Source organism: Macaca nemestrina, chromosome X, assembly GCF_043159975.1.
Source record: "Macaca nemestrina isolate mMacNem1 chromosome X, mMacNem.hap1, whole genome shotgun sequence".
In the NCBI taxonomy this organism is placed as follows: Eukaryota; Metazoa; Chordata; class Mammalia; order Primates; family Cercopithecidae; genus Macaca; species Macaca nemestrina.
In genome coordinates this window covers 131,990,229-132,015,175 of record NC_092145.1, presented here as the reverse complement: position 1 = coordinate 132,015,175, position 24,947 = coordinate 131,990,229, and the positions used below count along the sequence as shown (strand labels likewise).

Genomic DNA, 24,947 nt, shown 5'->3' with positions numbered 1-24,947 from the left:
AAGTCTCAGGTCTTTGAGAAAGACACTGCAAGGATTGTGGGAAATACATATGCATCTCAAAGGGACAAAGGAAATATTTAGATTTGTAAGCTTTTTTTTCCTTAACAAATACTCTAAGAAACAGAGGTCAAGGACCTATCTCAGGTGTTTGTTGTAACATCAGTAAATTCTTTTGGCATTCTTAAGCTTTTCCAGATGGGAACTCAGGTGGGACTTTGGCCTTCCCAGGAATATGGCCTTAGGCAGCTAGAAGTCATTGATCAAGTCTTTTAGTGCAGGGATTTGGATGGAGTCGTTCCTGGTGACAGTTTTTGCAGTTCTCACTATCCACGGGAGTAAAATCAGCGTCTCTCAGAAGCCCTGTGCTGTTGGAGCAATGAGAAAATCATTAAGCTTCTGGTATTCACTTTTCCATACCCCTTCTTCAAACACCCAAGCTTGAACTTTACAATCTACAGAGTGTCTCCTCCTACTGCTACCTCTCCCTGAGTGGGTGGAGGGGATGCAAACTGAAGCCAAGACCTCAGGGAACAAGGAGTGACTGGCCTTGGCTGCAGTTTGGAGATGCCCGCTGCCATTTGCCTTAGGGCTTAACCATTCCTCACCACTAAACTCCATGGGGCTAAATAAATTGGGTGATGGCCCTCTCCTAATGCATTGCCTAACGGGGTAGTTGGTACCCTGGAGAGGAGAGGGGGCTAGGGTAGATTCCCAAACCAAAATAACAAGACATTCTGAGAAGCACAGCTATTTCTAAAGGAAAACATATCCTGGATTACAGCTTCCACTAGAAACAAAAAGCATTAGAGAATAAATACAGCAGGACTTTTAAATTATTCTATAAATATTGTGTATAAAAAAAAGATGTTTGAAACAGAGGAGATGAGATGAAGAGCTGAATATCAAACAGAAATAAATTGATGAATTTGAAGACTTTAGATTGAAAGGGCCCAGAAAGTGCCAAAGAGGAGAATCTTAAAAAATAAAAAAAAAAGACACCTGAATATATTACAGTGAAATTTAAGAATACAAAGACATAGACAAAATTCAAAACCAGAAAACAAAACAGCAGATGATATACAGAGGAAGAAGACTCAGATTGACGTCACATATTTCAATAACAGTGGTTACAGATGAACATTTTCTTTTTTTTTTTCTTTTTTTTTTTTTTTTTTGAGACGGAGTCTTGCTCTGTCACCCAGGCTGGAGTGCACTGGCACAATCTCGGCTCACTGCAAGCTCCGCCTCCCGGGTTCATGCCATTCTCCTGCCTCAGCCTCCCCAGTAGCTGGGACTACAGGCGCATGCCACCACGCCCGGCTAATTTTTTGCGTTTTTTAGTAGAGACTGGGTTTCACCATGTTAGCCAGGATGGTCTCGATCTCCTGACCTCATGATCCACCTGCCTCGGCCTCCGAAAGTGCTGGGATTACAGGCGTGAGCCACTGCGCCTGGCCCAGATGGACATTTTCAAAGGACTGAAGGAAAATTACCTTTGAATATAGTATTTTACATCCAGCAAAATGTCATTCAAATGTGAGGCCATGATAAAAATATTCTGAGGCATAAAATATTTTAAAAGTTTGCTCCACAAAGACACATTTAAAAACGCTTTTGGATAAGTATTTAAAAGAAAAAGAAAGACAAATCTGGAGATGTTCCAATTGATGAATGAAGTAAAGGTGATCAGATAAATACCTTACCATTGGTCACTGTGGTTTTAAAACTAATAAAGACAAGAAAAGAGAAGAGAAAATACGTCAATAACAACCAAGAGTTTAAAGTCTACTTTAGTGATTCTCAAACTTTTTTGTTTGTTTGTTTGTTTGTTTTGAGACGGAGTCTCGCTCTGTCACCCAGGCTGGAGTGCGGTGGCCGGATCTCTGCTCACTGCAAGCTCCGCCTCCCGGGTTTACGCCATTCTCCTGGCTCAGCCTCCCGAGTAGCTGGGACTACAGGCGCTCGCCACCTCGCCGGGCTAGTTTTTTGTACTTTTTTTAGTAGAGACGGGGTTTCACCGTGTTAGCCAGGATGGTCCCGATCTCCTGACCTCGTGATCCGCCCGTCTCGGCCTCCCAAAGTGCTGGGATTACAGGCTTGAGCCACCGCGCCCAGCCCTCAAACTTTTCTGTACATATGAACACCTGGCGTGCTTGTCTACATGAGAATTCTGATTCAGTAGGTCTGAAATGGGGCCCAACGTTCTGCAATTCTAATCAATAAGTTCTCAGTTGTTGTTGATGTTGCTAGTCCTTGGACCACATTTTAAGAAAAAACCAAAGTATTGTTTTGATCAACATGATAGGGGCTGGAAGGAAGAGGAGACAAGGGATGAGAGAGTCCTTGCTTTATTCAGGGTAAGACATAGCTTCAATTAAAAGATAAGTAAGACAGGAATAAAAATAAATGTAGAAAAAGAGGGACATATTGAAATAAGAAATTAAGATGGCAGTAACAATAACAAAGATATCAATAATTACAATAAATATGAATAAAGGAAATCTACTGGTTTAAAGACACAAATGTATAAATTAGAGTAAAAGCCCAAATCCAGATGTAAATGGCTTCTGTGAGAAACACTTTAAGAATTTGGTTATGCAAAAGTTTGAAGTAAGGCTGGGCGTGGTGGTTCACGCCTGTAATGCCAGCACTTTGGGAGGCCAAGGTGGGTGGATCACATGAGATCAGGAGTTCGAGACCAGCCTGGCCAACATGGCAGAACCCTGTCTCTACTAAAAATACAAAATTAACCCAGTGCAGTGGCACGCACCTGTAATCCCAGCTACTTGGAAGGCTGAGGCAGGAGAATCCCTTGAACCCGGGAGGCAGAGGTTGCGCTGAGCTGAGATCATGCCACTCAGATGTTGCTCCAGCCTGGGCAACAGAGCAAGACTCCATCTTAAAAAAAAAGAAGTTTGAAGTGAAAGTATAGTAAAAACAAGACCTATCAGGAGTACAACAATCAAAATAATGTTGATAACTATGTCATATTAAATTAAATACACTTGAAGACAAAAAATATTTAGGATGGAGAGAGTCATGACATAACAAAAAGATTGAATTTATCAAGGAAGTATAGCAATTTTAAACAAGTAGACACCAATAAAATAGCCTCAAAATATATGCAGCAAAAAATTGTTATTACTATAATGATAAATCTGCTATCATAGTGGGAAATTTCAACACATCTCTGTTGATTATTTACAGGTTACACAATGAACAAATCAGCAAAGATACAGAAGAAAAATAAGTAAAACAGGCCAGGCGCAGTGGCTCACTCCTGTAATCCCAGCACTTTGGGTGGCTGAGGGGGGCGGATCACAAGGTCCGGAGTTTGAAATCAGCCTGGCCAATATGGTGAAACCCTGTCTATACTAAAAATACAAAAATTAGTCGGGTGTGGTGGCGTGCACCTGTAGTACCACCTACTTGGGAGGCTGAGGCAGAAGAATCGCTTGAACCCAGAAGGCAGAGGTTGCAGTGAGCTGAGATTGCGCCACTGCACTCCAGCCTGGGTGACAGAGTGAGACTCCGTCTCGAAAAAACAACAACAAAAAAAGTAAACACATTTAACAAGCAACACAATTAACAAGCTTGATTGTTAATTGGGGGAGGGGAATATGATTGTGCATGCATTAGGAAATATACAGTTGTCTCATGCACATGTGAGACATTTTAGAAAAGTTGATCATATATAATCTATTAAAGAAATCCTCAAAAATTTCAGATCTTACAATATCTAACCATAATACAATTATGGTAGAAGATAATTTTAAGAATAAAAATATCCCTGATCATATGGAAATTTAAAACACACACACATACACGCACATACACAACACTACATAACTCTTAGGTTAAAGAAAAGCATCATAGTGAAATTTAACAATGACAAACACAGAATTATAGAGAAACACTAGATATTAGGAACTATGAGATATGGCAAAAATGCTTTAAGGAAGATTTACAGCCACAAACCTCATATTAAAAAAGAAGAAATTCTTAAAATTAATGATTTAAGTATCCTTCTGAAGATGATAGAGTATGATTGACAGAAAAAATCAAAGAAAGTAGAAGTCAACAAATATCAAAAGCATAGCAGAAATAAAAATATGAGACAAAAATATAATTGGAAAGTCAACAAAATGTATGATGATTAGTATGCAGGATATAATTGCAGACAAAGAAAATACTGATATGTGCCACCTGAGGGTGAGCCTTGGAGTTCATAAATTTGTCGGGTCAATTTCCTCAGTTCTTCCTCCTGAAATCTGGTACGTTTCAATTCTCCGCCTTCACCCTTTTTGGTTCCCTAGTCAGAAACTTGGGGCTCTAATTGCCCCGATACTGGCAGGCTCTGTTGTGGACTGCTGTGATGAGATTCATGTTCTGGCTCAAGTGGAGGAAGACGGGCAATAAAAATAAACAAAACAAAATACAACAGTCAACCAGGAAAAACAAAGAGAGTTTGTCCTACCCTCTTGAAACTGCAAGCTGTATAGATCAGAGAAGACTCCTCCCTCAGAGTTTTCATTCTTACTGGTTCCAGTAACTGCAGCTGCCATCTCCACCACCACCACAAGATTGCCTGGGAACTGAGGCACAAGAGAATGGAGAAATAAAAAGAAAGGTGGGAGAGAGTTCTCCACTGTCTCTGAGCATTAGGAGTTTCTTTTCCCAGTCCTTGAGCCGGGAGAAGATGGTCTCTCCTGGAGCTTTCTCTTTCTGTGCCACAGAGCTCATTTCCAACTTACTGCTTGTTTTGACTTTAGATTGGGAGATATCAAAGGGAAAATTAAAAGGTCAACTCAGTACACATTCACAAAATTCACTTCAAATTCTGGTGTTCGGTCCTGATCTACCTACTACCATTTACTTTTCAGAGTTTTCAGATAGTTGCTCCATACATTCTGTGCAGGTTTTAAAGTCGTGTTCAACAGGAAAAGAAAGAATAAAGTGTACTTACTGCATTTTATCCAGAATTGGAGCCGATACTATTTTATGAAGTTAAAACAATTGAAATGTAAAATATGTATATTCTTTAGGGATATCTATAGATGCAGCAAAGTTATATGAAAAAGAAGTCAAACAAAAAATGCACTTGAAATTCAGGATAATAGTTTCTTTAGATGAAGGGAGGCAGATGTATAGGTTGGCAAGGGTACCATTCCATTTGTTTGATATAGATCATTATTAAGATACTTGCTTTTGTTTTGGGTGGTGCTTTCTCAAGCATTCGTAACCTCATGAAAACTAAATAAATAAATACATAAATAAAACTAGGCTGCACATAGACCAATGGAAAAGACTATTAACCAAGATTAGTGATCAGTACAATTTTGTACACCTGAATACAAAATAATAAATCAATAGAGGAAAAAATAAAAGAAGAAAAATGTTTTCTTCTTGCCTTTGAGAGGTTAAAAGCGAGAGGTTATAAATCAGGGTCATCTAAGCTCTGTTGTACCAACAAATGAACCTGAAATCTCTGTGCTTAGTATAATGAATGTTTGTTTCCTAATCACACAAAGCCCAAGTCTGATGCTACTGGCTACATAACTCTCCTTTTAGCAATGACTTAGGAATTAGAGTCCTTCTATCACACGACTCCATCATCTTGAAGCCCTTTCCTTCAAGCCATACATAAGAAGAAAATAAGCATGAGAATAAAGAGAGGGGAGATCTCTCTGGAGATTTTAGGAATCAGGTCCAGAAGACGTGTGTAACTCATCTGTCCACAATCCACTGTGGACCCACCTAGATGTAAAAGGACCAGGCAACATAGTGTTTTGAGTGCTTAAGAAGGAAATTTTTATGCTTGGGCATGGTGGCTCATGCCTGTAATCCCAGCACTTTGGGAGGCCAAGGCAGGCAGATCACGAGGTCAAGAGATCGAGACCATCCTGGCCAACATGGTGAAACCCACTCTTTACTAAAAATACAAAAATTAGCTGGGCGTGGTGGCACGCACCTGTAGTCCCAGCTACTGGAAGGCTGAGGCAGGAGAATCACTTGAACCCGGGAGGGGGAGGTTGCAGTGAGCTGAGATTGCACCACTGCACTCCAGCCTGGCGACAGAGCAAGACTTTGTCTCAAAAAAAAAAAAGGAAATTTTAAAAGTTTGGTGAACACATAGTATTGTCTCTGTCACAAGAGATTTTTACCATAATGATATTCAATAGTCAATGTTTAAGTTACTGCCTCTATTCTGCTATGCTATAATCTCCCTTTTGTACATAGTATCTGCTATACAATAATCACATTCTAGTATAATATTCCTCAAATATTTGATAAACACACACACACAAATTGAATATAGGTATCTAATTATTAAACATCCATGATATCTCGCTGGTGTCCTGTATGATTTACTAAAAGAGTTGTTTTCCTCAATGTAAACATTAGTTCAGAAAGCCATACTGGTATTTACATAACATTAACACATGCCTTCATCATACTATTCTTAGGTGTTTTAAAAGTTGAAATATTAACATTTTTGCCCTGAAAGCCATAATTTCATCACCTTTCTCTCATTCAACAGAAACATAGCAATTCACTTAGATCTCCTATAGGAAAAAGATAAACAGCAAAGAGATACCCCAAATGAAAACTAACAGACTGCTGGAAAAAATAGTGCACTAGAAATTTTGCTGAACTGCTACTGACTCTTTAGTTTACAGCTTGATGTACTAGCAATATCAAGACAAAAAGGCAACATACAAGCCAAAGACAAAATTGATGATTTTTGCTAAATGTAACATAGAGAAAATAATCAAATGTTAAGAGTGGCAGATAAGGGTAGAAATTAAGAGAAGGTACAATTTCCAGGTTTGCCACTGTGAGACATTGAACAAGCCTTGATTTCCTCATCTGTAAATTGGCCATAACAATGGTACTGATTTATTTTGAAGATTAAATTAATTAGCAGGTATAAGATGCCTCCAGTGGTGCCTGACATGTAATAAGTACTGAATAAATGCTAGCTATTATCATTTCACAAAAGAAATTTAACAAAGCTTTGATTGACACTAAAAAGTCAAAGACATGATTATCTTCATTATCCAGTTTCTTTTCTATGTTAAATTATACTAAATTAATTACAATTCCAAAAGAAAACCCCATTTATTTCCTGAAAACATTTTTAAAAATAAACATATCCTGCCTTTTCATATCCATTTCACAGGAAGACCTTTGTATTCAAATACGATACAATATTTAACTTTCACAAACATCTGCCTACACTTCAGTTTTTATTATTTTTAATAACCTATAATTAATGTAAGAGTTAGATGTTTTTCTTCTGATATTAAAACAAACCTCTATTTTTTTTTTTTTTTTGAGACAGAAATTGCTCTGTCACCCAGGCTGTAGTGCAATGGCACCGTCTCGGCTCACTGCAACCTCCACCTCCCGGGTTCAAGTGATTCTTGTGCCTCAGCCTTCTGAGTAGCTGGGAATACGGGTGTGTGCCACCACACCTGGATAATTTTTGTATTTTTAGTAGAGACAGGGTTTCACTATGTTGGCTAAGCTAGTCTCGAACTCCTGACCTTGTGATCCACCCACCTTGGCCTCCCAAAGTGCTGGGATTACAGACATGAGCCACTGCACCCAGTCTAAAACAACCTTCTTTTCGGTAAAACTTTGTTATTAAAATATGAAACATATGCACAAGTATACACATTATAAGCATACAGGTCAGTGAATTTTCACAGTATGAATATGCCCAAGTAATGAACACCAGGATCGGAAAAACCCAGAACATTATAGCATCCCTGAAACTCTTTTTATGCTTCCTTCTAGTCATTACTTCCACCAAAGATAACTCCTATCCTTATGTGTTAAAGTGTAGATTTGATTAGTTTTGTCCTTTCCATAAATGCAGTCTTACAGTATGTATTCTTTTGTGTCTGGTTTATTTTGTTCAACATTATGTTTGTGAGATTCAATAATATTGTTGTGGACAACTGTAGATTGTTACTTCTTATTCCTTTATGGTAGCCGACAGTCTAGATATAACACAATTTATTCATCCATTTTACTCCTGATGAGCATTTGGGTAGTTTCCAGTTTGCAAAAAACTTTTTTGGAATAAAACTGCTCTGAACTTTCTAATATGTGTTTTTGGTGAACATATGTCTGAATTTGTGTTGAGTATATACCTAAGAATGGGATTGCTGACATCATAGGTTATGCATATGTTTAGATTTAATAGGCACTGCTGAAAAATCCTCCAAGGTTGTTGAAGCAATTTTATCTTTCACTATGAGTAGACGTGAGTTCCAGTTGCTTCAACTCTTCACCCACATTTTCCGTTGCCCATGATTTCATTTTAAACATTTTGGGGAATGTGTCATGATGTTGCACTATGCTTTAAATTTATATCACCCTTATGTCTAATTAAGTCAGTTACCTTTTGATGCATTCATTTGCCATTTGATTATCCTCCTTTGTAATGTGAGTGAAACAGACTTCTTCAATTGGCAAATATATGTTTCAGTATTTTGTTCATTATTATTATACCTAGCTGGTTAGACGAAGCAGATTCATGTACTTGGTTTGTACTGAACAAAGTTAGACTGGTCCTCAGATGAACTGTCAGTAATACCCAGGAGTTGTAGTCAGACAAGGTTATTCTAACCCCAAACACTACCAGCTTATTTAAAAAAAAAAAAAAAAAGAAGAAAGAAAAAAAGAAAAGCTATCTTGAATGTCTAGTTCCCTTCAACTCTGTAGCCAGTATAACAAAAATAAAAACAAAACACAAAACAAAAATAAAATGTCCATGACTCCTTACACCACTATAATATTCTCTGATCAGAAAAGAAAAGAAACAAAAACAAATTTTAAAAGCTAAAATGAAACGAAGCACTCCTACTCCTCTCTCAAACACATACTACGTCCTAGGTACTCTGCGGAGTATGCATACTACAGCATCCCCAGGAGGAGGTGATCCCATTAACTTCATTTATTTACAGGAGGACATTGAGACTCAGAAAAGGTGAGGAATTTTCTGAAGGCTGTACGGTGATAGGATTCAAACCAGATCATATTATATCAGATATCTCCATTATGTCCTCAACTTATCTTTTCAAATAAAAGGCTGACAGGCGATATGGCTGAGTCATGCCAAAAAAGAACTCCTAAAACTTCCTAGCTATGTAAGCTTGAATAACTATGTCACTTTCCTGGGTGAGACTCAATTTACTCTGTCTAAAATAAAGAGATTATTCAAGGTTGTCTTGAGAGCCCCCTTCAAAAACTGATTCTGTGATTTTAAACACTTTTGAGTTCTACTACCAGAACCAATGTTATTCCCTTCTAGGTACAAGAAAATTGGCCTACTTAGATGTTGCTCTTTATTACTGGTCTTCACTCTTTTGTGATTTTTATCTTGCTTTATCGATAAACCTCAAGGTCACCGAAATAACACCTTCCCTGTTCAGTCTTCCCTGATTCTTTTAGGCTGAATTCAGATCTCTCCTAGAGTACTTACCACAGCATGTATTACATGTGCCGTTTGTGGGTCACTCTATTGCTAGACATGAGCTCCTTAAAGACAAGGACTGTGCATTACACATCCCTAGAGCCTCAACACCCTGCACTGTCTGTCACATAGTATGTAATTAATAAATGATAGACAAACGAATAGGTGAACAAATATTACTATCTCCATACACATACGTTGAATATTTGAAAGCCAGAGTTGGGACCTCTATGATTATTTCTAGTTACCCTCTATCTTTCATTCCCAGAAACCAAGCAAGGGTGTGACTATAAGCACAGTTCCAGCCTCGGCTCTCCACAGGAGGGAGAGCTTGGGGTATAAATTGCACCACAGAGTTTTTTCAAACTATAGTAAAAAGAGCCAGGGTTTCATACTTCCACATCAGTCAGTTCTTGGGTAAGGTGGAAGAGGGTTTCAAATTCCAGGTACTTCCTGTTCTCATCACAGGCAAGACACACAGTGCTAGTAGCCCAAGAGCAGTTGTTAAAGAGGGTATGGGTGCTGGCCTTTAGAAGCAAAGTACAGAGAAGAGGGTGATGGCTGTGAGTACACAGAGCTAGTCTGGGTTGAACTTTCACAGCCCCTGCCTTACCTTCTTTTCCCATTCTATTTTCCTCTGAGAAATATTATTAATCTAGGTAATTTGAGTGATACTGAAATTTCATTCCATATTTTATACTTGGAAACATTAGCTCACACTGTTCTCTTTCTTCATCAAACCTATTTTATACGCCGTAATTACCATGAAATGCCCTGAATCATTTCAGAGGAAGTGATCTTCCATATATTTACATCAATACCATTTCATTTATTTTCCCAGACCCAGAAGAGTATGAATTCTGCCCTACCACCCCCAAAGCATTCAATGCAGGAAATATTATTATTTTACCTGCTTCAACCACAATATCTGAAGCTATTTTTTTGTGTGTGTGTGCATTCAATTTGAAGTAGAAGATATGCCACAGGTCCTGTGTCCTGGATATCATGAAGTCTGATATAAATACATATAAAAAGTGCAAGTGGTCTATTTCAGCAGAACTCTATGCAGAGATCAGAAATTCACCAGGAAATAGGGCTTTGTAACTCCCAAGTTCTGGTTAGATTTTAATAAAATGTAAGCTTTAGGAGAGCAGGAAACTTAACTAGATATATCCATAATGATACCCTCAGTACTTTGAACCATGCCTGGCACATAGTGGGTTTCCAGGGCACATTTCCTGAATCAATTACAATTTTAATATTTCACCCACCTGAAATATTGTTCTGCGGTTTTATTTAAACTGGCTGTCAGCATGGAATGACTTCTGCATTCTCTCCTGGAAGTGGGTGAATTTCCATGGTGAGCAATTCCTCTATATACAGTTTGCAAATCATTTTGGGAACCTTCCAAATGAAAGGCACTGTATAAATATACCCTCCCACCAGCAGCCAGCCGGCTTTCCACCGGGGATGCATTTGCATCGCTTATGTACATAGTGTTTCATTTGGGGCATTGCTTTTATTTTTATGACCATAAAAGAAATATTCACAGTATGAACAATAATGTAAACTGCATTCAAGAAGATATATATTTGTATATTTTTATGATTCAAAACTTAGAAATCTGAAGGAAAAGCAGGCATGGCATTTTTCTTTCCTGTTGCTGTTTGCTTTTTCATAGCATTCTTTATTATTCCTGAACTTTATGGTGGAATTTTGCTGAAATGCTCAAGTCTTTGTCTGTACCTTGTTTGAGAATATGTGGTGGTGGGTTCAAATGAATATTGCTGGCAAAAGGCCTGAACATGAAGAGTACTTGATGTTGCATTTATTCAAGGCTATAATAATAGTTTGCTTTAGCGCAGCTTTTTGTGGATGGAGGCTTCTTTAAGGAGAGAAAGAGAAAAGGAAGCAACCTCAGGTATAAAATACCTTCTAAGTAACTTAGCATGATAATGGAAACTTTCACAGATGGAAGAGACTTTGAAGAGATGGTATTTTAGCTTTCATAACAAAAGGGGGGCTGATTTCATAGAGCGTTGTGGAGAGCTAGACTTTGAATTCATATCATATGGGAAATGTTTAGTGAACTTTCAAATACACTGCCAACAGTATTCAATCAAAACCTCTGTAAATTATGTATTTATCTACATAGAATCATCTGCACACAAAAATGAACTGAATTATAACTTCTTAATTTATACATTTCCATAATTAAATTTAAACTGAATAAAATAACCCAATTCAGACATATTTCCTAACCTTAAGGATATTCTAGCCTTAAGGATTTTATTAAAAAGAAAAGCAACTCTGAATATTCAGAGTAATTTTATATAAAAAGTATCTAAAAAGGTAGATTAAATAAAACTCTTGTTCACTTCACTGAGTAGCTGGCAGCTGAGTAGGCTCTCTTTCTCTCCTTAAAGAAGCCTCCATCCACAAACAGCTGTGCTAAAGCAAACTATTATTATAGCCTTCAATGACATGAAATGTGGAGAATTAAATTTCAGCTACCAATAGTTAAAGACAATCAGTAAGATCTTGAATTCATTTCAGGTGTTGATCATTCTCTTTCGTAAATACCAAATTTGATATTTTCTCACGTTTTACTACTAAAACAATGAAAGTGATTTTTGAAACCTTAGCTATAGGATAGCAATATTAGGAAATAGCTCACTCAGGTTATTTTGGGGTTTATAAAGTAGGGTTATATTCTTCATCTCCCAAGTCAGAATATTTCTGTAGCTAACCTTTAATTTCATACTCCCATTAATACCAACCTTGTTTCATTAAAATGAATCTGATGTACAATATCTTGACATTCTTCTTTATTAATAGAAAATAAAACAGCAGTTTCTTCAACTGAGAAAAGCTAGAAGAATGGAATTGATCTGCAGCCAGTTTTTACTACAAACCCCATAATGCTTTGCATTATAGCCTACAATCCCCATACTGCAGTGCCAAACCTACAGTTAACCATCATATTACTGGAAAGAAAAATAACAGAATATTTGAGAACTATGTAGCATGCAAGGATTCTATTTGAGTAGTAAATTATCAATTTGTTTCCAGTATTTTGTGATTTGCTTGCCTTTTCCTTTAGTAAAAAAGGCATATTTATGGATATGCACTCTATTTCCTCATCCTCAATATAACGTCGCATATTCTCAAATGATATGTCAAGGTATATACTTTCCATGTCAAAGACTCTTTTTAAAAAATATCCATCATTGAGTTGTGTAGTTTTCCACCCTCCTTTGGAGGGAGGTCAGCTTTATTCCTATTTTAAAATAAAAATCACAATACATTGTTTAATGCTCTAAACATCTGCAAATGAGAATTCAGTGAAGTAATTAAAATTCTTAATTAGATGCACCTTGCAGCTGCCGTTACTCTTAATTGGCAAGAATGCAGCTACATTTTGTTCTGACACATATCTTCAGAAGAGTTAGAGAGAGAACTGAAGGGAGGCAAGAGGAAAATGTTCCCACACAGTTCAAGATAGTTCGCACAAAGAGGATCCCATGGCAACAAACAGCGAGGCCCACAGTTGGCTCTGTAGGATCCAGGAATAGACAATGCTTCACCTCAGATTCAGACAAACACTTCCTTTCCTGGGTCTGATCATTTCATTTCATTTGAAATGAAAGCACTTTAAATCATCTCTTGAAATAAGATTGAAGTGGTCTAATGTTCACCTGTGTCCTCGAGATGCTTTTTCAAAGCTTCTAGATGCTCTCTGCAGCCCATGTCAAGGTAATAATCATAACTCCTTCTCTGTGTAGAATAAGAAACTGACTTGCAGAACATTTCAAAGAGAGGACGTGATTTTTGTACCATATGGAGCTGGACAGCATGTTGGCAACTGGTTAATTTCAACCTGTCATTTTATAGACAAGGAAACTGAGGCCAAGAGAAATTAAAGTGATTCCCTTGGGTAATTATGGCTACTTAGGAGTAGAATTTAGACTCAAATCTAGGATTTGAGGCTACATTCAAGACGTTTATTTTTAAATTTTGCTTGAAGCAATTACACTTACACTTGTAAATTGTGCCCCCCTCCCCGTCTGCTTGAGGTCTAGTTACTCACATTTAAATGGCCAACTGAAGGACTGTGATGGAAGGTATAGAAAATACAGATCACTCACGATGAAAGGAGGGGAATATATTTCCTCTTCACCTCTAATATTCAGTTCAGGCTGAATTATAGCATGTGGGGAAGAAGCAGGGGGAGAAAAACACTGGCACAGAAGATGTGAACATGGGTGAGTTAGCTTCAAAGAAACCTTGTAAGACTTGCCTACCAACTTTAACCACATTTTCCCTCTGCTGAGGTTGGAAATTTCAGTGTACTGCTCCTTCTTTCGAAATACAGATTTATCTCCCTGTCTAGTCTCCCTGCCTGCTGTTATTCTCACCTGCGCGCTTAGTTTAGTTTGTATTCGTTTAGCTCACATTTTACCTAATTTTTAAAGTGTTTTCTTTATCTTGATGTGTGTTTTACTCCCCAAATTAAAGCAGTTCTGAAGGGCCAAGGCTACTTTACCTATTTATTGTTCTATTTTTGGTTTATCCTGTTAAGCCTGCCATTACAAAAGCTTGTGAGATACATTACAAAATGGGTTAAGGTTTTCAAGTACATGGGCTCCAGGTGTTGAATGGGAAAGGTTGCGGGGTGGAGAGAGGGAAAGGAGTAACTAGAAAAGAGGCTCTCTGCCTTTTAATCATCCAGCCTACTCAGCTGCCGGAAACTAACGCTGTTGCTGCAGTGTAAACATTAACATTTTTTCAGGGTCTTGCTACTCCAAGTGTGGTCCACAGCCCAGCAACATTATTATGGGCCACGGGCGAGCTTATTAGAAACGCAGGGTCTCAGGCCTCACTCCAGATGTACCGAATCAGAATCTGCATTTTAACAAGACACCCAGGTGATGGTGTGTACATCAAAGTTTGAGAAGCACGGAATCGCATGTGAGTGTTATACTATCCTAATGTAAATAGTCAAGGACCTTAAATTGAGCAAATAACCTAATGTATTTACCCGTACCTGCTTTGACCCTCTTTCTTCATCACAAATTCAACTCGGAAACCAGCAGCGAACTCTTTTGTAGGGAACTCAATTACGCGGTGGATGGAGGAGGATCCTCTTCAATATCCTCCTCTCCGCTCTTCCTCCCACTCCCCACCCCCCACCCCGCACTCCCGGAGAGCCTTCCACAGGCACCCTTCTCCCTGAGCCCCACTGACTTAGGGAAGATTTTGCTCCTCCTCCAAACTGAAAGCGCGGCTGCGAGGAGGGTTACTGCTTGAAGGACTCGCAGTTTGCATGTCAATACAGACAGAAGCACTTTTGCAAAACTGCCCTTTAGAAACAATTATCATCTTAGCACCTGAGGTTTGTTTGGAGCAGCCCCCGCACCCCTTCCCTCTTGTAATCCATCTTAAAGTGATACGGAGAATGGGGGCGTTGGGGAGACAGTGATGGGGGTGGGAGGGTCGCGTGCAATAATAAATCTGCTTCAAAGAGAAGAGATGAAAAGGAGGTTATCAAGAGCGCGTCGGCTTAGGCATCACTCTCTGTATCTTTCTGCTTCCTAGAGAAATGGAACCATAATTCTAAGGTGGCTAAGGCAAGACTGTATAAGCATCCAAATTTGCCAGTCCACTTTTGCCTGGAAGGACGGACTTCCGTTATTTGAGGCCTCCCCGGGTCCTTTCCAAAAGATTCCCAGGCTACCCTCCTTCCACTTCGGTCTTCTGAGAACTAAAACTCGCAAAGCGGTGGCTGTCTGTGGATTGGCTAGTACTAAAATATCCATTGGGTGGCAGTAATACTATCCTCTTTATGACTTGCAGCAAACCAGAGAATGCATTCAATCAAATGAACCGATCTTGTAGAAACACTGGAATCATTTATGCATTGCAGTTTCTCTTTCTTGTTTTCGCTCCTTCTTCCCTGGGATATTTTGAGTGGATTGTGGCTATTAATCGAGATCCCGTGCTATTCGTGTTTTGCTTGTCGTTTTCGCTCAGGATTAGCATCATTCAAGGCAAACGCAAAGCTGCTTTTCCCACCACCCCCCCACTCTTTTTTGAAAAATCATTTTTGGGGGCTGCTGAAGAGAGCTAGGACCCAGGAGACACCTTCCCAAACAGCAGGGGTTGTGTGCTTTCACATAGCAGTACTGTACAAGGAAAACCCCGTCGGATCTGTTATTGCGGGATACTTGTGAAATATACATAGGATTCTTTCTTATGGCTGCATCCCGGATCTGGAAATTTTACTTGGGGACCAGGAGGATTTGAAAGGCTGCATGTATTCAGAAGATTTGCAAGCAACACTCCAATTCTTGTCATAGAGCTCACAGACTTCTCACTTATCGGCTTTTTTCCTTCCTTATTTTTAAAGAATTATTCTTATTTTCCCCCCTCTTTTTCTGCTCTCTCCTCTCTCAGTCTCTCCTTTTCTATCTGCCTCTTCATTTTTCTCCTAGTCTGTTTTTTTTTTTTTCCTGCTCTGCACCTGGATTGTATCTTCAGCAAACAATCGGGCACTTTGAGAACTAACTGGAGACAGTCTTGTAGGGAAGATCTGTATGGAATTATCTGCTTTTATGGTGAACTTGGCATTTGTGAATGGGAATCTTGTTCACAATATTAATTGCTAGCAAAAACAAGAAAAAGAACACAGGAGTAAAACGTGGATTTTTCTGAATACGCATTGTGATGACCAGCAATTACCTTACCGACTAATATCCAGAGGAGAATAATTTGGAAGACTGTTGTGGGTAAGGTCATTTTATATATGCAAACCCGTCAGTGGCATGAGCAAACTTGGGCATTTGTAATGGGAATGGGTGACTTGAATGATTGCTGCATCGCATTGATGGCTGTGATGTGGCCGTTATTGGCACTGAATGGAATAACTGCAGTTGGGTGTGTTGATGTATGTGTGTGTGCGTGCGTGTGTGTGTGTGTATGTATGTGTGCCCATATTCTGAGTGCAATTGAAAATCAAAGTATCACTCTCTCCCCCAATTATTTTGATATGGAAGAGTGTCTTGAATTAATTCTGGGAAGACACTCTTTGTTTGGATGCAATATTTGTAGCCCCTACATTCTGGAAGGGGTAGCGGCACTAAAAGAAACACTTAGTGAAGAACCCCATTTAAAATGAAACGAGCTACTCTCTGTGCATTAAAAGAAATATGTTTTCAACTCAGTGCAGCATTCTGCTGCATTTCACAGCCGCAATGGGACCAGGGACATCCCACTTGTCAAGTTCTTAAACTTTAAGGTGATAATCATCGTTAATTGTTCTCTAGGTTGTGGTTACTGGAGATTATTAAGTGCCGTGGGCTACTTTTTTATCTACTGGATTATCACTCAGCGTGAAAAAAGGAAAAGAAAAAGCTAAAAATGATGGCTAACATAGAGAAGAATAAGGCAACATTATCTTAAATATCACCATAGTGCTTTCTTTCTCAAGTTCAGTTGCCCAATCATATAATTATTTACCCAATACTCTAAATAGGTGAAGCTGAGACCCACGTGCAGGGGAGTCGAAGGTCTGAAAGCGGAGACCATCCTTTTATTGCAATGCAGCCAGCTTGGGAAATGCAGGCAATTAATTCATACTTCCCCTAACCTTAAGCTGAAGATGTGTCCTGTCTGCTACATCTATTTTACCCTTTCGGTAAAAAGTTAGAGACTAGAACACTAAGGATGTTTAAGCATATTCTGCCTGGGAAATGGGATAAAGAAATCAATATTGATGACGTGGTTCAGTGCACTGTACTGCAATGCTAAAGTCCCATATTCAGTGCCTGTGATGAGAGAATGGAGCATTTACATGTGTTATAAATCTCACCTGGTAGATTGATCGGAAGGGGAGGGGAGAAGATATGTGGATATGTAGGAAGATGGATGGAAGTCGTGCATAATCGGTGATTATGTAACTTCATTACATCAGCGAGTTCCAGTCAACGATAGTGAGATGAGATGATTGTATAGAGAGAGGCTCCATCACCCTGTTAACTTTTGAAGGCTTGTAACAGCTAACAGAGGAGGAGGGCAGAGAGAGATTAGCTCCAAGGGTCCTGTAAACCTTGATCTCCATGGCAAATTTAGCATGAGTTTTCTCATAGTGAGTTTCAGAGGGACATCAGATCATGTAAGCTTTAGGGCTGGACAGGACCAATTTTAGCCACACCCGTGGAGAGTCAAAATGAGTCCACAATGTTTCAGAAGTGCCCCATTGAGTAATGGGGACTGATGATTCCAGCCAAGGTCATAGTTCTTTACCCTAGGATTGAAATATATGACCCCAACTGAATGGAAAGTTAAATTCATTGAAATGAAGACTGTGAACAGAAGGAATATTTAGGGTCCTTTCTTGCATTTTTCCTGGTAGAGCTTGATGCAGATTTCAGCCTGGTGGTTCCCTCATAAAAATGATGATTGCTTCCACAGTGTGTCAGAAATGAGTGTTTTATCCCTTTATCTAAACCATGACAATCTCTTTCTGGGCCATTTTAACCTTCTGGGAAAAGAGAAGTAAAAGCATTCAAAGGTAACAGTACCCTGTTGAATTACAAATTAAATGGCATTGGATTCATTATTAACACAGATCTCAGAAAAAAAGAGCAATCTATGTTCAAGTTTCACTTATTCAATGGTTTAAAAGACAGGTTGCAGCCGCCAAAGACTTTTACCATGAGATGAGATAAATGTACTGTGCTCACTGTGCAGAGGAGGGAATACTGCAGAATAAAATGTCATTTTTCCCTCATGTTTTATCTGGAGTTGTGATTTTTTTTAAAGAAGATACACATCAGGTTCTTTTGGCCTTCTACTGTTTTAGGATCTGTTTTCTCCTCAATAGATCACATATTCACAAAAAATGAAACTTCTGAAATCCTAAGCCTGTTCAATTGAATCATCTTATTATCTAGTTGTGCTATTTCCTATTTCTCTTTACGTTTATTTTACAGAGAAGGCTAAATGACTTTTCTATCAGGGAGATGAGATGATTTTTTTCTGTTTTTCTTTTATTTCTCATATTCCATTTCCTTCCAGTCCTAAGGAGTAAGATGCAGAATCTAGACACCCTCTAAGTAACTTTGAAAAGATTTGCTTACCCTGAGTCAGAACGGTGGGATTGGGGAATGAAATTCTAAGGTCTGATATTTGAGGTGACTTTCATACTTCTGCAGGACGTGCACAAACATTGATGTATTGTACCAGTGGATTTGGAGGTTTGGCATTCATATTGTGTAGGAAATTGAATGTGAAGTTAACTCCTGATTCCTTCCTTCAGGGGTCAGGGTAACACAACGGCTGCTTCCAGGCTGTTGGTTTCCAACTATGTGCACAAATATAGTCTGTAATGATTTTTCCTGTACTCCTTCTTTCAATATTTCATAAATGACTTCCTCAGTTGTTTTCTGACGTAAGCCACACATATATAATCAAGCAGGGCATAGGTTTTCTAAGCTCAGTAGGATATGGAAATAATAGAAGGATGGAAAAGGATTCTGAACAAAAAGACACTGGTTGTGAAGCAAATATACATATGTAATTGCTAACTCCTTACTTGAAGACTGCATGTACTTCTATTAGGAAAGATAGTTTCAATCATGTTAATGGCACTTTATAAGCTGTCACTTTCTTTAGGAAGAAGATTATGTAACTAAGGCAGGTTATGGCATTTTTCTTAAGTATCCTACAAATCAATAATAAAAAGCTTTGTCTAATAGGAAAGCATTTAAACATGATGGCAGTGGGTAATTTAAAATATAACATCTATTTTCTATTTTAATTCCATTTCGTCAGCCACAGTCATGTAGTTAGGTTAGAAAATATTTAGGAAAAAAAAATACCATTTATGAATATCAGAGCTATCAGTTTTGTTTCCTGACCAGTTGCTTCAGCAAAGTAAGGAGATTTAGCAGATAAGTAATCACAGTATTCCTAAAACTAGAGAAAATTTTAAATTGAATTTTTGTTATGTTTGCAACACATGTGAACAAATCAGTATTACTTTAAAAATGACTATTAGATAAAACATTTTAAAGAACAGTTGAACTTTGAAGATTTATATTTCAGAATTTGTTATACACTGAAATGTTTGGGATATACTTTGACTTACAACAGATATGATATTTGGTATTTGGCAAATCTTGTGTTTTTATAAAGCAGACTACTCTATAATTTGTAGCAACAAAACAAGTGTTGATTATTGAGATTTAAAAGTAGCAAGTTTTCTGGTGATGCTCAAGTTATAAAGCATAATTATAATTGTACCGGTTGGGCAGCTATAGTTAAGGTCGCATCAGCATTTTTATTATTAAATTCCAACCCTATTTCCATTAGGTGTATCGGGAATCTCAAAGAGGAGAGTCCAGTTCTGTGAGACATCAAGGCATTGTAGAATTCCGGGCTGAGTCAGAGGGCTTGAAACTGTACTTCCGGCTCTGTCAGTTACTAGCCTTGTGACCTCTGACACCACATTTGATTTCTCAGTGTTCCAGAGAATCATTTTAAAAAAAATAAATAGTTGCATATTGCTTGCTCTACAGAAAGGAGATAATACGTGTCTAAGTATTTACCGCTATCCTATGCCTTAGAAATATATGGAGTTATTATTATTAAGGATTCCCCTAAGTCTTACGAATTTAGCCGTGCATGTTTTTTACACCCTTATTATAAATCTGAATAGGTGCTTTCTAGTAGCAATTACAGTTAGCTGTACATAATATTGTTCAGTGATTAACCAACAAAGACAAATTAAAAGCTTTGGTGGTTAACTTTCACTTAGTACTCAGTTTTTTCCAGAAGTACTCATATGGGAATATAGTTGTCTTAAGTAATTAAAACAATAGTTGCTTTTGAATAACATTCAAACAGTGGTAACTAAGGGTTTTATGTGTGAAAGTGTTTTATGCAGATTGCTTTTTAAAAAAATGCTTCTGAGTACTCAGGAGTTTCTGTTTCTGCTACCAAGAACACACAAACAAATGTACTCCAACTTGATGCTACCTCTCAAATTGAGTATATTGACCAGAAAGTGACTCTTGTCTCTCAGTATGTTAACAAAAGCATAATGAATTTGAATACCAAGTATAATAGAGAAAAAAAGAATATAAAGATACCCGGTCTGTTTGGAATTTTCTAGTTGTAATAATTACTAACTTTCTTTAGGGGGAGGCAATCCCCCATGTGTCACTACTAAAACTGCATCTCTTTAATGTTCTTGTATCTTAACATAATGACATTTACATATATGCAAAGAGGATAGTTTAGTGTTACGAGCTCCCATGTATGTTTTTCAGTGAGTGAATAATCAGGTTACAGAGTTAGTTTTTATATTTTGGTTAAAGTAGAATTGGAAAGTGCAAAATTAACCCTGTAATAAATTAGTAGTCCTGGGCTTAAAACAAAGAATTTTCATGTTGTAGAGCAACCTCCTCTTTGTAACTTCCCAGTGTCTTGCTTTTCTTTTCAAGGATTCCCAATATATTTTTGTTTCAGATGAATTTCATTATGCATGTTTATCTGACTTCATTGATGCCTATTAATAGCAAGCATTTTCTTGGTTTCCTATATTTAAAAATGCATATTCTTTACATCTTATGGCAATACTTTAGATTTGCTCTGGCAGATTTATGAAGGAATATTGTATGAATGTGGACAGGCTGTTTATTTGACAAATTCAGCTAATCACCTTACAAATATGCTTTTAATTTTCACCCAGAAAATGCCACCCTGGAGTGTCTTATACTGCATATAACATTCTGTTACAGTCCAACCACATGGCTCAATGGACATACTTATCCATTAAGTATGCTTATCCTGACCATTGGTTTACAAGGAAAGATCCTTAATTGACATGCTTTTTTGGTATCCTTGTGTAGACACAATATTCAGGTGCCCAAACTCTAAAACTCCTGTACAGAGAAGGGATGAGTAGGTGGCTTGATGTTGCTTTCTTATCACACGATCTGAAAATCCCAGGCACTGAACTGTGAATAAAACAAAGGGAGAAAGAAAAGAAAGAGAACTAAAAGAAAATTTTACTTCTGAAAATTTTGGTCTTTCTCATTTCTTAAAAGTAATCACAACCTTAAAAGTAATCTTTTTCATCACAAGCTATTCAAATGGTTTGTTATGGTTACTATGTTCATATATATCAAATACAATAAATGGCACTAAATGAGCTACTTTGTTCTTACAGGAGCTACACGTCTATGAAGATAAACTGAAGAGTTAAACTAGATTGTACGTTGTAACACTACGTCAGGATATTGTGTGTAGAATTTGGACTCACTGAAAAAATGAAACGGATTGTGGATTATAATCATATAATTATAGACTTTTACTCTTTCAATGTTTATTAGGTATCTTATACTTTATTTGAATTATAATTATAATACATCAGCATATGGATAATCATAAAATTATTCATAGTAGTTTATCTTCTTATGACCTAATCAAAGTGAGTTACCTTATCGATGTTTTAGATTAATATGTGTGACTGAGTATAGCGATCTTCATCATCTTCTGGTGCAAAGTTCCCTTTTTAATTAAAAACATTCCCTGGAAGTCCACTTAATCATAGTTATACTTTCAGTATCCATTAATTGAGAAAATGCATGATAATAATAGTAAATTATTATGAATATAATAACTCTTTAAAAGTGAATTTATGTATAGTCGCAACAGGGTCTACTTATATCTTTGAAATCCATTGTTTATTCTAGCTACATAGAAAGTTCGGTGTTTATATAGATTCTAGAGTCCTTGGAGTAACAAAAGGTCCATATGTCTAGAGGCAAAATACTTGCATTATATATACAAATTAATCATGTTCATCTTACAGAGAAGATGGAAGGCAAGTGCATATGGTAGTGGTTTGTGGATCAAAGGGGTTGAATTTCAGTATAGATGGACTTACAGTATATAATTTCCTAAGGATGTACATTTCAAGTTCCAAAATATTCCTATTCGAGTTTTAGGATTCAATAGTTGTAATTTAAAATTGGTTGATTTTGGAAAATAATTGCTTTTTTTAAAAAATAAAATAAGCATTGTTTTTATTGTAGCCGAAATAAAAATGAATTATAAATAAAGCCAAAGGTGATCAAAATCTCATAAAAACCTAATAGAAATATATGCACTATAGGAGTAAAGGATGCCCCATCATGTGATTTTAAACAAGGAAATTGTGAACCAGAGGAATGAAGTGAAGTTTCCAAGATCTTCCAATTTGTTGGCTGTCTCATGATGCATGGTTTTAGTTCCTTGATATAAGCCCTGCTGGGTATTTTAGTTATATAGCAATATGTCCTGGCATACAGCATTATTTTTTATGAGTACAGCTAATGTTGGCATATCGAATCCTTTGGCCTCTAGCTTACTTTATCGACTTGTGATCAGTCATCTGACTTCTGCACTCAGAATCTGTAGACTTTATTTTTCCTGTATGTACACCTGATTTTCGACCTCATTTGATCCCTGGAGACACAATACAAAGGAGAGTTGAGAACATAGGTCACTGGTGGGTCTTCTTGTCTCTTCCATACTGTCCTTTTTCCCATTAGCTTTGTATCTTTCCACCTGCAGGGAATTGCTCTTCTTTGGAGCCTCTCCTTTTTCTGGACTTTCCTGAACATCCCTGGCCATCTTTGTCTCAGTGTTGCATGCTACCTTCTTGCTTCCAAGGGATTCCACTAAGGGATCCTATCAAAATATCTTCTATCTATACTTTATCCCACTTTGACGATATTAAATTTCATATTTCATTTCTTCAACAGGATCAGTCTGCTTACATAAACAATAATGAACCAATTTTGGAATAATGAAGACAGTAATATTTTATCAGGTTTGCCAAGCTAGAATCATATAACTACCACTAAATGAACAAGATACAGCTTATGGGTGTGTGTGTGTATCCTCATATCCTCATGACTGCGTTAATATGTGTATCCACACACATACATGATTTTTGTTGAAATGTTTGACAAATGAATCATTGTTAATATGCTAAAGAGGAAAGTTTGGAATAACAGGCTTTATCCCTTTGTATTATAATAGTGACATTTCTAGAAAAGATGCCATTAACTTTTTTCTGACCCTGAAAAATAGCTCGAATGGACTGCATTTTAGATAATAAGGTGGAGACAGGGCTATGGAGGACATACTTTTGTTCAGATTGAATCCTGCAGTGCCCTCTAGAGTTACTGGGTAGGGAGCTGGTAGCATACCTGTATGAAGAAATGACGCTGGCTATGAACACTATGATGCTTACAACCTCTCTGCCAACTTTATTTCAGAAGAGACACATCCAGGAGAGCTAAATACAGTGGTAAAAATGGAAAAACTGAGAGAGTTAGAATGGTATCAAGTATTTTGTGTAAACAAAGCTTCATGTGGCCAAGGGAGAAAATTTGAATATAACAAATGGATCTGGTAGCTCTCAGTGTTTGGTTTTTGAATACTCCTATTAAAGCTCCTAATTGTTCTCACCATGACAGAACTCCTGAATTGTACTCAAGAGGCACCCAGCTCCACAGTGTGCAGAGTAAATGCATTCAAGGGGTCTCTAGGGGTTTTTGACTCTGCTGTTTTTTCTTGTCGGGGTTCTCCTACAGGGCCCTTAATAACACAGCCACAGAGCAAGCCGCTTATGTCAGTAGGTATGCTTTTCTCAGTGAGTGAATGGTTTAGCTTAGCTCCAGGAGGCAAGTGCCTGCCGGCCTTGTATTTCCAGGGCCCAACATTGTGCACAGCATATAGTAGGTCATCAGTATATCATTACACAAGCAAATGCTTAAACGCTTAGGGATAACAGGTCAGTTTTAGATCTGTGTTCTCCAAAACTCATGCTACATTATACATGGAGACAAAAGCTTCTGATTTAAAAAAGTAAAAAAAGGAAAATTGAGTAATATAAAGGAGAGATAATTAATATTAGGTAGTTTGAAACCTACAAATGGACTGAAGGAGAAGAAATCACCTGCCTGTCTTCCTCCCTCCCTCCATTCCTTCCTTCCTTCCTTCCTTCCCTCCAGCCCCTTCCTCTTCCTTTCCCCTCCCTCCCTGCCTCCCTTCCTTCCTTCCCTCCCTCCAGCCCCTTCTTCTTCCTTTCCCCTCCCTCCCTCCCTTCCTTCCTTCCCTCCAGCGCCTTCTTCTTCGTTTTCCCTCCCTCCCTCCCTTCCTTCCTTCCCTCCCCTCCAGCCCCTTCTTCTTCCTTTCCCCTCCCTCCCTCCCTCCCTTCCTTCCTTTCCCCTCCCTCCCTCCCTTCCTTCCTTCCCTCCCTCCAGCCCCTTCTTCTTCCTTTCCCCTCCCTCCCTCCCTTCCTCCCTCCCTCCCTTCCTTCCCTCCAGCCCCTTCTTCTTCCTTTCCCCTCCCTCCCTCCCTTCCTTCCTTCCTTCCCTCCAGCCCCTTCTTCTTCCTTTCC

The 24,947-nt window shown here is 38.1% G+C and overlaps 1 protein-coding gene and 1 long non-coding RNA gene across 3 annotated transcripts in view; one reads left to right on the top strand and one right to left on the bottom strand.

The window, feature by feature from the left end:
• The window catches only part of LOC105490366 (interleukin 1 receptor accessory protein like 1), a 1,633,350-nt gene that overhangs the window by 203,774 nt on the left and 1,404,629 nt on the right, over positions 1-24,947 (top strand). Inside the window, exon 1 of one of the 2 annotated variants that reach the window (XM_071089318.1) lies at positions 15,315-16,275. The exons of the other annotated variant lie outside the window; for it this stretch is intronic. The gene's annotated coding sequence lies outside the window, so the exon portion shown is untranslated. Of the gene's footprint in view, positions 1-15,314; positions 16,276-24,947 lie in introns of those variants that run through there. 2 annotated transcript variants of the gene reach the window in all.
• On the bottom strand, positions 158-14,663 carry LOC105499124 (uncharacterized). Its single transcript, XR_011618205.1, has 3 exons — positions 14,535-14,663; positions 4,478-4,595; positions 158-365 (listed from the first exon to the last, which is right to left on the bottom strand). It is a non-coding gene; the product is annotated as an uncharacterized lncRNA (long non-coding RNA).